The sequence below is a fragment of the Sander vitreus genome, chromosome 7 (assembly GCF_031162955.1).
Source record: "Sander vitreus isolate 19-12246 chromosome 7, sanVit1, whole genome shotgun sequence".
Taxonomy (NCBI): Eukaryota; Metazoa; Chordata; class Actinopteri; order Perciformes; family Percidae; genus Sander; species Sander vitreus.
The window spans coordinates 4,009,156-4,023,903 of record NC_135861.1 but is presented as its reverse complement, the minus strand read 5'-3'; the positions used below and the strand labels follow the sequence as shown (position 1 = coordinate 4,023,903).

Here is a 14,748-nt window from a genome sequence, read left to right as displayed (position 1 = left end):
ACCGTTTGAATTTTCTTTTGGAAATGTTTCGAAACAGTTATCCTGACTTTAAGGTGACATATACCAGTCTGGGATCATCCTTCCTTTAACCCTCCTGTTGTCCTCCCGTTTTCAAAACGTCTATATCAGAAATATAGGTTTCTTTTTGACCAAATTACCCCCAAAAAATAACATGGAAGGTTCCCTATACAACGCTTTTCGCAAGTCCAATTAATGATCCCTACTTTCATTGAGTTTTGAGTGTTTTAGTCATTTGAAAAAAGAACTGAAACTATTGAAAGTATTCTGGCTAAACTTTGACATGTCTGTGATTATCTATCAACATGCGTTCCTCTAATATTAGCCAAAATAATTCATAATTTCTGCTTTTTTGACTCAAAAATATTGGTAGAATTTCCTATAAATGAGGTTTATTGACCATGAATTCCAAAAAAAATACATGTAAGAGGAGTGGTAATAAGTTGGTGTTAGTGGCGTGTATACTGGGGGTAGTGGGGAAAAAAGCGTCAACAGTCCAAAAAAAAAACGACAAAAACATAGGACAAAAGGGCGGCATCTAGCTCCCTCAGTAAGAGCGTTCGCCCCATGTAGGCTGAGTCACTTGCAGCGGCGCGGGTTCGAATCCGAGCTGCTGCCCTTTGCTGCGTGTCATCCCCCATCTCTCTCCCCCTTTCCTGTCTATCCACTGTCACTGTAATAAAGGGAAAAAGCCCCAAGAAATAATCTTCAAAAAAAAACAGAAAGGAGAAAAGTGTCAATTTCATATTGTGACCCAAGAGGACAACAAGTGCATGGTCAGGGGGGAAGACAACACAAGGGTTGAAAAATGCATAGTACATTATTATAATACATAATTATAAAACATGTATTATCTATTTTCATTCATTATTACCTGTGTTTTTTGCCCCACTTATGGCAACACACGGGTATGAATTAATTCTCTAACCGTTCACAAATTCCCCTCTGAGCTTTTAGAAGTTTGATGGAACTATTAATACCAATAACACAGGCCGTGTACGTACGTGTGTGTCATCTAAAAACAGGTGTACCAGAATGCCAACAAACCTTAATAGTTCCAAACGTTTTGAGAAATCTCTCTGGAGGAAATGAAATCTGTTTATTAATCCCATGAAGGGGATCCATCGCTAACAGGGTTGTTATAGTGAGAGGGGTAGCAAACACCAACACATGGGTCTCAACTTGCACGGAGAACACTGGCAGCAACAAAGCCATTGTCTCGTGACAAACTCACTTCCATTTCCTTATTATGTAGCTGGAGGCCGTGATGGAACATGCTCGTCTCTTGAAGTGGAGGGGGGGGGGGGGGGAACCCACCTCGAGCCATTTGTCAGACTTTATCGATCTGCGACTTTGACATTTATCTTTTTTGAGGTATTTAGGAACTTTTAAAGCTTTTGGCACTGTATATAATTCATTTTGTAACCCTTGCGTTGTCTTGTGAAAAACAGATCTTACAAAAATGTCATCCCCTTCAGTTACTTTCTGCTTAACTGCTGCTCATGTGATAGTGCTGTGATTTTAGTGTAAGCTGTGTTTTTGTATTTTTTGAAGATTAATTTTTGGGCATTTTAGGCCTTTATTACATAGGACAGCTGAAGACATGCATACAACTTTTTTTTGTTTTATTGCTTTATTGTTTGCCTTTTTTTTGTCACTTTTTCCGATGTTTTAGTAGATTTTTTTCTGCGCTTTTTTTGACGTTTTTGTTGTTTCCCCCCCCCCATGTTTTTGAAGCTTTTTCCAACATTTTTGTCACTTTTGTCAACGTTCTTTTAAAAGAAAAAAAAAAAAATCCAAATTCAATGAAAGCCGTGACCTGATCATTTATTTTACTTGTGAAGAGCGTCGCATGGAACCATCCGCGTTATTTCTTTTGACAATTTGGTTCAAAAAGAAACCCAAATTTCTTATATAGACATTTTTCGAAGGACAACAGGAGGGTTGATTGTCGACAATCTGTCGATTACGTTCTCGATTTATCGATGAGTTGTTTGGTCTATAAAATGTCAGAAAATGGTGAGAAATACCGATCCCAAGATGACGTCCTCAAATGTTTCGTTTTGTCCACAACTCAAAGATATTCAGTTTACTGTCACAGAGGAGTAATACTCACATTTAAGAAGCTGGAATCAGAGAATTTTAACTTTTCGTCCTTAAAAAAAACATTACAAAAAACGATTAATCGATTATCACAATAGTTGGCGATTATATCAATAGTTGACAACTAATCGATTCATCTTTGCAGCTCTAATATTCATGTATTTCATTGCATGTTGCAGCCATATAATAATCTGCCTTTTTACTGTATGTATAACACTAAATCACTGACTGCATCTTTTTTTTTAATCTTAAATCTTCTAAACATATCAGGGTAATTACAGAAAATCATTTTCTTTTCAGAGCGTCATTCAAATTTTCTTTACAATCTGTAATTCAAATCTTCTATTATTATTATCTAAAATGACACTTAATGTTCGGAAGGGTATATTTGAGAAGGCCGGTGCAGGTGGAATCTGTAGAGCCCGAGCAATTAGTCGATTAATCAATCAGCCAAACCACAGGAAATCAAATCGACAACTCATTTGAAAAGCAAATATTTCTTTCAGTCATTTTTCAGGCCAAAGTACCAAACAACCCCTATAGTTCTAGCTTGTTTTTCTTTGTCTTATGTGATAGTAAATCAATAATGTTGCGGGGGGGGTTTGGTCTGTCCAATGGACATAACAAGGTATGTCCATTGGACATAAGGCCTCAACTTGGGCTTAAGGAAAATGAAACAGGTATTCTTCTTTTTTTGGACATTTTATAGGACTAAATGATAAATCGAGGAAATAATTGGCAGTTTAATCGACAATGAAAATAATCATTAGCCCTAGTGGAGTCTCCCCTGTTTGGCTGTGAAGATCTACATACATGTAGTAGTATGTAAGTAATAGTAACTCCTGCACAACCACAGGATGTCTGCTTATAAGCTTAGAGCAGATGTAATGAAAAAACATTGAAATACCACAAAGGGCATCGCCATGCTCAACGGGAAAAGAAACAACAGTTACCTTGAAATAAATGATATATTGTTACTGAAGTGACAATAGCACCTTAATATCTCAGGAATAAGAGGATGCAACAACAGCACAATGCAATGCACTCTCTCTAGTGGAGCGGTAATTTCTTTCTTATTGTCTGCTGCAGGATATTAGTTACTTTGTGTTACTTCAACAACAGTGTTTGCTTATTTCCACACTTCTGACTGACAATAGACGTGTAAAAAATAAAATAAATTACAAAAGGGAAGAGTAGAAGCCTGCAGAAAAGTCAGCGATCAATAACAAGTGCATTAAATGGAACCCCCACATTGTGACTCCCCCCCACCAAACCCCCTCTTTTGGGTTGGTAGGGGTCTTGGTTGTTATTTACCCGCTTCCAAGGAAAAGCACACTCTCGCACACACACACACACGCACGCACGCACACACACACACACACACACGCAGGCCAGAGGGAAGAGACACAAAACATCCGATCAGCGACAAACATGACACAAGCCATGTAGATAACCTCGTGGAGGGGCCAAACCTACATTTAATCAGCAACAATGGCGTTAAAGTGTTTAAGGGACGCCGGAATATCAGACACAAAAGTTCTCATTTAGGGAATGTATAACAGCATGATGCACACACACACACACACATATAGAAAACAGCTTCCACATTTCTGCAACTTTTTAATCAGACTTTTTTTTTTTTCCTCCTCTCGCAAACTATACAATACACGCCATGGTACGTTCGCACTATCTCTCCTCTGCAGTGGCATGCCACACTTGATAAATGTTCGGATAAATTGCTTTTAAAAACTCACCAGATCGCCGAAAACATGCAGAGGAGGAACATCAAACGTCAACAGCTCTGGGCCGCTGGACAAAGTGCAACCGTGTTAAACAACCTCACTGATTCGCATTTAGCAGAATAGCATATTAAAGCCTATCGACCCCCCCCAAAAAAAATAAATAAATAATAATAATAATAATAATAACTAAACAAAAAATCGAGACGACCGAGTGATTAAAAATTAAATAGCCCGGATCCGTCCATGCTGCCACAACGCGAAATCACGCAAGGTCCGATTACGCGATACTAACAACACATTCATATAACAATTCAAGTGTCGCGCACGTCGATGTGTCAGTCAGCGAGAGTTAGATAGAAAGTTGGAAAAGTTGTTTTAAAAAAAAGGGGCACACATGCACACATCAGGACGTGCAGCCGCACGATGAGGTCTTAGTAGAGAGAAAAAAGGAGCAGTTTACCCACCAAAAAGTTTCCAGCACCGCATTAGTCAGTTTCACATGGAGCCCTGCCGGTAACCTTCCATCTCGGACCGGACCGGACCAGACACCCGCCGTGGGAGAGCCCACGCTCACCGCTCCGCGTCCTTTTCTCCTCGCGATCTGTTCTTTTATGATTTTTCCCGATTTTTTTCCGATAATTTTTCTATATTCGGGGCCTGAGAGTGTGTCTGGCTCCCCTCAGGCTGCAGCGGAGTTATGGGGCGGTAAGCATTGTGGGAGTGTGACGTCAGGCCACTTTCACAAACTTTTTTTTTTTTTTTTTTTTTAACAAGCAGGGACAGCTTACTGGTTTTCGGGCAGCCAGTCCTCCCAGTCCCAAGCATTTGATCTAGTTAATACACCTGCCGTCCACGTTAGACATTTTTTTAGATTCGGCTTATGAAAAAAAAATAATAATAATACATTTTTCTATTTTCTTTAGCGTACATTCATAATTACCAAACGGCGCCAATGTTTACATATACATATGACATAATAGCATTCCATAGGTTTTTTTTTTAATGAATTTCGTATTAGTTGCCTTACATTTTCAAAGTTTAATACGGCATTGTCTACAATTTGATCATATTTTAATGTACATACTTTGAGCCGTATTGCAGTTGTTAAATAAAAAAAAAGAATATTTCAAAAAACTTGTTCTAATCTTTATTTGTTGTATAAGCTTTGTGACGTCATCGCTCGCCTCTGAAACCAAATAAAAGTGAAAATGCATTCATGTTTTTGCTCATCATGATCCCACATCAGCTCCTACATAAGCACTTCAATTCATTTTCTCGACATTAAATGAAAGTTGATTTTTATTTATTTTATTTTTTTCATAGTTTCTAGCAGCCCACTTTGAATGAAATTGTACAAAAACAGTGTCTATGCCACTTACAACCGGAATCAGTGCGTTCTAATGAACAGACTTTTTAAGAACGAAAAAGTACGAGAAAAACTCTCCCATTAACAGAATAGAAATCTTGTATGACTGTGAGATTTTCTTACATATTTGGGTTACCTTAATATTAGTTTTGTGCACAATAAAATGTATGTTTTACAAAACATGAACATGTCAATCGTTAAATAGGCCTCTTACCAAAAAAAAGAAGTTTTAATCACACAACATAGAACATGCACTTGAATCATTATCAGTTTTTATTTTCTGTGTTTTTATTTCTGCTACACTTTGCATTAACCTTCATCCTCGACATTCATCCATACATTCTAAATCCTGCACTCAACCCATTCAGCCTCTTTTCCCCTTATGCAACAGTTATTTTGTAAGTATATATTTGTTTTTCTGTAGGCCTATTTATTGTTTATTTCATATTAATGTGTAATAGCCTATGTGTGTGTGTTTGTCTGTGTGATCACCTTTCACCAAGGCAAATTCCACATAGCCGAAGTGTAACTTATTGTGGCAATAAAAGCTTCTTTTTTTCTGATTCTGATTCTAAAGCGGCAACAAGTGACAGCCCGGAGGAAGAAAGCGAGCAGGGTTTCCAGCCTGCGGCAGGAATGTGGCCCCGGGTCCCCACGTGTTAAAGGCTGCCAGCGGTGCTGCTGCTGCTGCTGCTGCTGCTGGTCCCGTTTCTCCCACCTTGTGTATGTGTGTGTTTTTGGGGGGTGGGTGGGGGGTGAAAGAATTACTTCCAGGGCACATCAACTCGTTTCCTCATCACCCTAACCCTAGCCCCTCCACAGGCTCCCAACAGCCCCCGCGAGCCCGCGGGGTGAATGTGTTTGTGCAGAGAGAGAGAGAGAGAGAGAGAGAGAGAGAGAGAGTGTGTGTGTGGGGGGTGGGGGAGCAAGAGTCTTCAATAATGTGGCTTTCAAGTGCTGCCCGTCTGCTCATATAGCCTATATCTATAGAATCATCTACTTTTGTCTGTCTGTTTATTGAGATAACCGTTTAATGACACAAGATGACAAAATAGTCATATTTGTATGCCTGTTCATTTATTTTACAAATGCATATAAGCCTACATAATATGTTAGGCTATATGTCCATAATGTTAGACTGCCAGGGCTGATTTTATTTTATTTATTTTTTTAGCCTAAATAAACGTGTTTTAAAAGAAAAAGACTTCTTTAGCTGCTGTCCGACCACTACATTTAAAAACAAACTACAGCATCATAGAGAACTTCAGTTATGTTTTTTTTTTTTACTTTTTTTTTTTACAGGTTTTTCTACATGGTTTTTGTTTGGTAATCAAGTGTTCCGTCGTAATTGCGACATTTCCGACCGAACTTGAAAGCATCAAAAGGCTTTTGGCGTGTCCAATACAGAGGAGCGGGGTAGAAAATGCCAGTTGTTGAGGGGGGGGGAAATGCCTCCAAAACAATAGGCTTTTACATGTTGCTGCAGCGTGGAGAACACACACACACACACACATATATATATATATATATATATATATATATATATATATATATATATATATGGACATGGTAGGGAGGTTTTATTTTCGCGTTGGGTGCGATAATACAGATGTAAGTGTGAGTACAGGTCTTATTTTGATCCTCCAGTGGTCTGGCTTTTTTTAATCTGAGAGCTACTGTGAAGTCTCAGTTCCGTTTAAATGTAAAAAAAAAATAAAATTTAAAAAACTTCGGAAGAAAAAACTGGATCCAAAAGAGTGTTTTAATGTAACGAAGTACATAGCTATATAACCTACTTGGTTACTGTGCTTGAGTACAATTTCCACGTAGCCTATCTTTACTTTATTTCGTTATTTATATTTCTGGAAACTTTCACTTTTACTCCACTACTTTTCCTAAATAAAATGTATACTAGTTTTTACATCACTACATTTCCCTTCGTTACTCGTTACTTGCGAGAAACGTTTTCCTGTACGTTGGAGTGAAAGATTCTTCCTCACACAAAAAAAAATTAAAACTCTGTTTCTGTTTTCTCTCTGTTGATGTCAGACTTTGAATTTGATGTTTAAGAAGGTGTGGAAAGCCTGACTATTATGCTTTACTATAAGGAAGCCACAATCAAGTTCATAATGAAAGTTTCTCTTTACTTTTATTTTCACTTCTAATAAGTATATTAATGTATGCTAAGTAATGTATGAATTAAATGATAATAACTGAGCGTTGAACTGAGAGGGGAAAAAAATAAGCAATGTTGGAAGCTTTGTACTTACAAATACTTATTTCATAAAAGTGCAATTAATAATACATGATGGCTTATTCTACAAAATCAGATTGGCACACGTATAGTTAACCTTAAAGGCAAAATTCTTAAGGTTATGTATCAATCATTATTCATTAATTATTAAAACATTTGAATATGGTTGTGAATATGAATGAAAGGTTTAAACTGAGTAAGTTCATATTAAATAATAAGCTTAGGTTAAAATGTTTTTACATTTTTTTTCAATGTGATGCTGTTTTTAAATAAAAAATAACCCATCATTACACATTTAAATAGCCTAAATAACATCCACATATGAGACTTTATGCATCGCAGCAACAGACACTAAATCAGGAAAGACTCTCAAATATTTGATCAGGTTGAATTATTTCCTTGCATTTTGTAATAGAATTATCATTAGTCTTTAATACACATATGACACATACTTATTGGTACTTATTGGTCTTTTTAAATCCAAAATCTCTGAGAACTAGTTCAAACTCTGACATTATAAACTAGTTATGAAGTGAAGTAAATGAAAACATTTAAAGTGTGTGAATCTTACTAAACTGAAGATCACTGGTTCATATTTAGCCTGATGTAATAAATTAAGAAATGTAGAATATGTCGAGATGAAGGCAGTTGTCTGACACACTTTGTTTGTTTTTTTTCTTCACAGAAATGGAGGGAACGTCACATAAAAGTTGCCCATGCAATTGTATATCAGCCTAATAATGAAATTACTATGCGTATAAAACAGCAACCACTGTGTTCAATGCAGTCAGTTTGCATTGAGGCTTTGTCTGCATTATTACAGTGGCATTGCCAGAGTTGTATAACATTATACACATGATCTGTGGTTATCAGGATTTGAACAGGAAACAAACAGAAACTGTACAAGAAGAGATGATAGAGAAACAGTAGGGTTGAAGATGATGCATGAGGTGAAGCCATTTCCCAGCATATAAAGAGGTGGGGGGGGGGTAGGAGACACTTCTTTCATTATGCCATTGTATGTTTATTTGGATTACAGTGTGGTCGCTGCGACCGCAGTCAGGTTGATTGCAGTTTGCGTGGTGGTCTGTTATTTAGAGTTGTGGAGTGATTTTTAACTATCTTACGAAACGCCACATCTTGCCACGCACTGATTTCCCTCTCTGTCTGTCTCTCTCATCTCTGCAGACAGTCTAGGAAACCTCTTCACATGCAGAGAAGTCCTCTGTAAACACAGCAGCATGGGCAGAGCAGCCACTCCCCTGCATGTCTCTGGCTACCACACACCTAATCAGCCCTGATTGGATGAACTGTACGGGACAAGCGAGCCAGCCCTCTCAGAAGTTATGATGACAGGACCGGAGAAAAGGATGGGCTCCCTTAAATAAAGCCTTCCTCACACAGGCACTGAGCACAAACATCTGGGTCTGTTTATGGTGGCTGTATAACAGTAGTCGGATCTCCAACTGTTCCTCACGGTGTCATCCCAATTTACCTCTCTTTCCTTTAACGCCCTGCGCTTTCCTAATGCCAGTGGTGGAATGTAACTAAGTACGTTTACTCAAGTACTATAGTCAAGTACACATTTGAGGTACTTGTACTTTACTTGAGTCTTTTTTTTTCGTGCCACTTTCTACGTCTACTCCGCTACATTTCAGAGAGAAATGTAGGTTTTACTCCACTGCATAGTCATGGAGTGGACATATAGTTTATAAAATACCATGTTTTTATTATAAATGAAACTACCCAATAACTGAAATGATTAGCCGATTAAACACTTGATTGAACACTTGAACACTGATTGACCTAACTGTTTGGATCTAAAATGTGAGGATTTTTCTGCATTGAGTACTTTTACTTTTAATACTTTAAGTACATTTTCCTGATTATACTTTTACTTAACGTAACATTTTTAATGCAGGACTTTTACTTGTAACAGAGTATTTTTACAGTGTGGTAATTGTACTTTTACTTAAGTAAAGGATCTGAATACTTCTTCCACCACTGCTTAACGCCATCAGCTTTATAATCACGCATACGCGAGCTTCCCAACAAACACACACACACACACACACACACACATGCACTTATTGAATTCTGGCAAACAGTCTCAGCCCCATCTATACAAAAACCTAAGAGAGCCCAAAAACAGCATCAGTGTATGAACACAATTGCAATTAGTAACGGGGACAATTTGTTCACATCTGGAGTGTATTTCCTTGCCACCAGAATACCCAACAATCCCTTCTTTCAGGGTCTGGTGTGGTGAGAAATGACTATGTGTGTGTTTTTATGTGCTTTGTTTAAAACAGATGGGCGGTTTACATTAGCAGAGATGGGCGATAAACAGCTTAGAAAGGATTGGGGGGGGGGTGAACCTCTGGGACACAAAGAGAGAGACGCAGCCATCACTTCCAGTTGCACAGACATGGCACTGAGGCCTGTTGTGGAAAGTTGAATTATAGTTGTTATATGTTATTCTAATGTGTGTTAATGAGCCTGGGTCTCAGGGTGGAACAACATTGATCATGTGTTGGTTCATGGGCTGAAAAAGCTGAAAAATCCTAGATATTGCCAGTATTTGGGGGTGTAATTGTTTTCCACTCTTGCAATTTTTGGTCCTATTTGGTGTAACGACACGATGTATCGATTCAATCCTGCAACGATCCAAACTCATCGATACAAAGCGAAAATGTCGCTACACGTCGTCATCTTTAAGATGCGCCTTTATTTTGAAATTCCCACTTTGTGTTTATGCTTTTTATTAAGGAGAGTAGTTTGTTTTTAATTCAAAAGTCTGGAAGAGCTTAGCGATGGACTTGTCAGGCGCCTGGGTAGCTCACCTGGTACAGAGCAGGAGCCCATATATACAGTAGAGGTTTACTCCTCAAAGTAGCGGCCGTGGGTTCGACTCCAACCTGCGGCTCTTTGCTGCATGTCGTTCCCCCCTCTCTCTCCTATTTCAAGTCTAAGGTGTCCTATACAAATAAAGGCCTAAAATGCCCCAAATATTATCTTAAAAAAAAAAGAAGTCGTGAAATTGTCAAATTGTAATTTAGTTGCTTTTTGTAAATATATATACAGTAAATGTAACTGATTGTGTTAAACGGGCTTATGTATCATCTCATTTTGATCACAGGCCCCTGAATTAAATCAAATCAAAATCGTATCGCTGACTTTGGGATATCAGTCAATATTGTATCTTTGTCCAAAGAATCAACATAATATCGTATCGTGATAGAATGTGTGATTTACACCCCTAATATTTGGGCATAATTCAACCATAACTGTCCAGAAGCGCAAGTACATTTAAAGGTATGATTAAAATTAGAGATGGTCCGATACCATTTTTTGCTTCCCGATACCGATTCTGATACCTGAACTTGCGTATCGGCCGAAACCGAGTACTGATCCGATACCAGTGTGTCATATATTTTATTATGTTTTAACAAGTGTATACTATCCCTGTATGGATGTGATATTATTTCTATCTTTGTTGTCGGTCTGGCTCAGGTTAAACTCTTTGTGAAACATGAACAAACACAAACAATGAACACCCCAGAACTTTCTGTTATTCTCCAGTTTGACAGTCAGTCATAACGGAAAAAGAACATAAATAAACTACTTTAACGTAGATTTTCTTTAGGGTTTTATTACGTGGTATCGGATCGGTGCATAAACTCCAGTACTTCCAGATACCAGCGTTTTAGACAGTATCAGTATCGGTATCGGAACATCTCAAATTAAAATCCACCTCTCACACCAAAAACTAAATATGATTATTACTCAAAACTAGAGATGGTCTGAAACCATTTTTTGCTTCCCGATACCGATCCCGATAGCTGAACTTGTGTATCGTCCAATACCGAGTACCGATCCGATACCAGTGTGTAAAAAATACATATATGTTATATATATATTTTAAAGGTAATTGTTTTGGGGCATTTTAGGCCTTTATTTCCTCAGATAGGATGAAGACACGAAAGGGGAGAGCGAGGTGGAATGACATACAGCAGAGGGCCGCAGGTCAGAGTCAAACCCACAGCCTCTGCATTGAAGAGTAAACCTCTATATATGTGTGCCTGCTCTACCAACTGTGCTAACCCAGCCACACATTGCAATTTTTTAACAGCTGTATAGGCTACTATACTATCCCTTTATGGATGTGATGTGATTTATTGTTGTTAAACTCTTTGTGAAACATGAACAAACAAACAAGAATGCTGAAGAAATTTATTTTATTGTCCAGTTTGACAGTGAGTCATAACGGAGAAAGAACATAAATAAACTACTTTAAAGTTGTTTATAGTCGTTTTTAGTCCTTTAAAGAGTACTTTAAGTACATTTTCCTGATGATACTTACATACTTTTACTTAAGTAACATTTTCAACGCAGGACTTTTACTTAATAGTGCTGAGTTGTTGTTTTACGTAACAGAGTATTTTTACAGTGTGGTGTTAGTACTATTACAAAGCATCTGAATGCTTCTTCCACCGCTGGCAGTGTTGCACTGAAAGATAGCTTATGATCCCCTCCTGTATACGTATGATGTAACCATTGAGCATCTGGTGTGTGATAGACGGTGCACGGCGAAGTTCATCTCAGCTGAGACTCACTTTTCTGTGATGCGATGGCGTATCAGGTCCCAGACAGCCGACGCCAGTGGTCTGCAGCAGGTTGATAAGGTGGATGGGTGGAACACCAAGTGTCCCTTCATAGTACTCGTCCACGTCCCATCATGCCTCTGCCGTAAGGGGGGATCCAAGTTCAAAACAGACAGGAGTTTTGTTACTTTTGGCTATAGTTTTGTTAACACATCTAATTACATCCAGGGTTTTCCCTTCCATTAAAAGGCTTAGGTGCAGGACCCAAGCCGTATAATGTTGTTGTTACCAAAATACTTCAAGATTCAAGATTTTTTTATTTTTTTTATTTGCCATTTGTGCATACATCAAACAGTCAATTCAATTACATTTTATTTATAGTATCAAATCATAAGAAGAGTTGTCTGAAGACACTTTACAGATAGAGCAGGTCTAGACCACACTCTACAATTTACAAAGACCCAACAATTCCAGTAATTCCCCCAAGAGCAAGCATTTAGTGCAACAGTGGTGAGGAAAAACTTCCTATTAGGGAGGAACCTCGGACAGACCCAGGCTCTTGGTAGGCGGTGTCTGACGCTGCCGGTTGGGGGTGTGATGAACAGTGGCAATAGTAGTCACAATAAAGATAATGGAACTATGACTTGAAATAGTAGTTGTAGTAGTTCATGAAGTAACAGGGCACTGCAGGGCATAGCAGGGCACTCCAGGGCGTAGCGGGGCGTAGCAGGGCACTGCAGGGCGTAGCAAGGCATAGCAGGGCGTAGCAGGGCATAGCTCAGGCACATAGGAATTCTTGTGCAGGCTCTTTGAGTCAAGTAAAAAGAGAAAAGCACTGGCTGGGTTAGCTCAGTTGGTAGAGCAGGCGCACATATATGGAGGTGTATACCTCGACGCAGAAGGTCCAGGTTTTGAGTCTGACCTGAGACGATTTCCTGCATGTCATCCAACGCTCTCTCCCCTTTTTATATCTATCTGTTCTTTCCATTAAAGGCTGAAATGCCCCAGAAAAATATTTTAAAAAAGAAGAGAAAAGCACACCAACTAAAATAGAAAAAAAGATTAAACAAGGTAAATAAATTAAAATAGAATAAGAAAGAGATCAGCTACATCTGAAGTTGGTCCCCAGTGGACTCCTTTAGCAAGTTTTGTCTTTGAGCTTTTTGAGTGTTGATTTTTATTTATCTGCTTTAACTTTTCCAACATTTTAGACACAGATATGGTAATAATAATGGTCCAAAATATGTGAAATTGCTTCTTTTTTTTTATTAAAAAGTGTAACATTTTGCTTGAGGGAGGCCCTCTAAACCCCCCGGCAAATAAGTGCACCTTAAGTCAGGGAAAACACTGACATCTTTAGAACCAAAATTAGTTTTTGTCACTTCAATGTTAGATTCCTTTTTTGTATCTTCGTCATTAAGGCATGCTGCAAGGCAAGCATAAAACGCATAAAAGTAGACATTTTTTCAACAGTTTTGTTAGTTTTGCCTAGTTTTCCTTCTAAATATAAATAGCCTAAATCTTTAAAGCCAAAATGAGTTTTGTTGTTGTTGTTTTGTCATTTTTTTGTCCAGTCCAGTTTGTACCCACGTCACGTCACACAGCAGCCAAACAGGAAAAATATAAATAGGCATTAGGTCAACAGACTTTTGTTAGTTGGGGCTATTTTGTGAACACCTCTAAATGTAGCCTAAATAAATATGTAGAGCCAAATTAGGTATGGTTGCTTTTTGTTGCTTTTATGTTCCGTTCAGGTTTTATCTTCATCACTAAGGTACAACGCTGCCAAAGGTGATCCTTGCTGAAAGGAAAGCTAAAAAATAAGTAATTTAAAAGAGTAATCAAAGTCAATCTTCACAGCTAAATGTTGTTACCCATTTGTTAGTTTAAAGTTGTATTCAGTTTTTGTTCATGTCACTAACTGATGCTGCTTCCACAGTGGGATCATATAGCTAGACTAAAACTAAAAATAGGCATTTTGTCAACAGAGTTTTGGTAATTTTGACTAGTTTTTCCACACCCCTGAATCTGAATAAATCTTTAGCGCATGAATGAGTTTTATAACTTTTGTGTTACTTTTATGTTACATTATTTATTTTCCTCGTCACTTAGGCACTTCAAAACTATAGTGTGTAGTTTCTGTCCCCCCCATGAGGAATTTTAAGTAATGACAACAAAACTGTTGGCGCGTCCACATGATACAAGCCTTCCGTGATCGCGCACTGCCCTCCCTCCACACAGTTGCTAGTAGCCAAGGAGGACACGGAGGATTAAAAACCCATCGTGGACTCTTCAGAAGAGGTCATGATCTTCACTCAAGTTTCTGCGCGGGAAAGTCACTGGATGACACACTCTTCTGAACATAGTCATACTGAGAAATCCAGAGAGAGTTGTGTGGAGCTGATAGTCTTAATGAGCTTTGTAGCAACTCATTTGGCAATGGCTTGAATGTAACGGACGTTCATTAATATCAAAACGTTTTGCACTAAAGCTTTAAAGTCACCTTTTAGAATATTACTATTAGAATATTCCCTAACAGGGGAATCGTTGCTGAAAATGCTAAAAACAGGCATTTTTGTCAACAGAGTTTTGTTACTTTTCTGTTAGTTTCATGTCAGATTCAGTATCGTCAAGGGACACTTAGTTTTAACTGAGAGAAAA

At 38.2% G+C, this 14,748-nt stretch overlaps 1 protein-coding gene across 1 annotated transcript in view; it reads right to left on the bottom strand.

Annotated features, from left to right (window-relative positions):
* Nucleotides 1–4,562, bottom strand: part of plagl2 (pleiomorphic adenoma gene-like 2) — a 50,180-nt gene extending 45,618 nt beyond the window's left edge. Inside the window, 1 exon segment of the mRNA XM_078254259.1 lies at nucleotides 4,328–4,562. The gene's annotated coding sequence lies outside the window, so the exon portion shown is untranslated.
* Nucleotides 4,563–14,748: the final 10,186 nt, after the last annotated feature.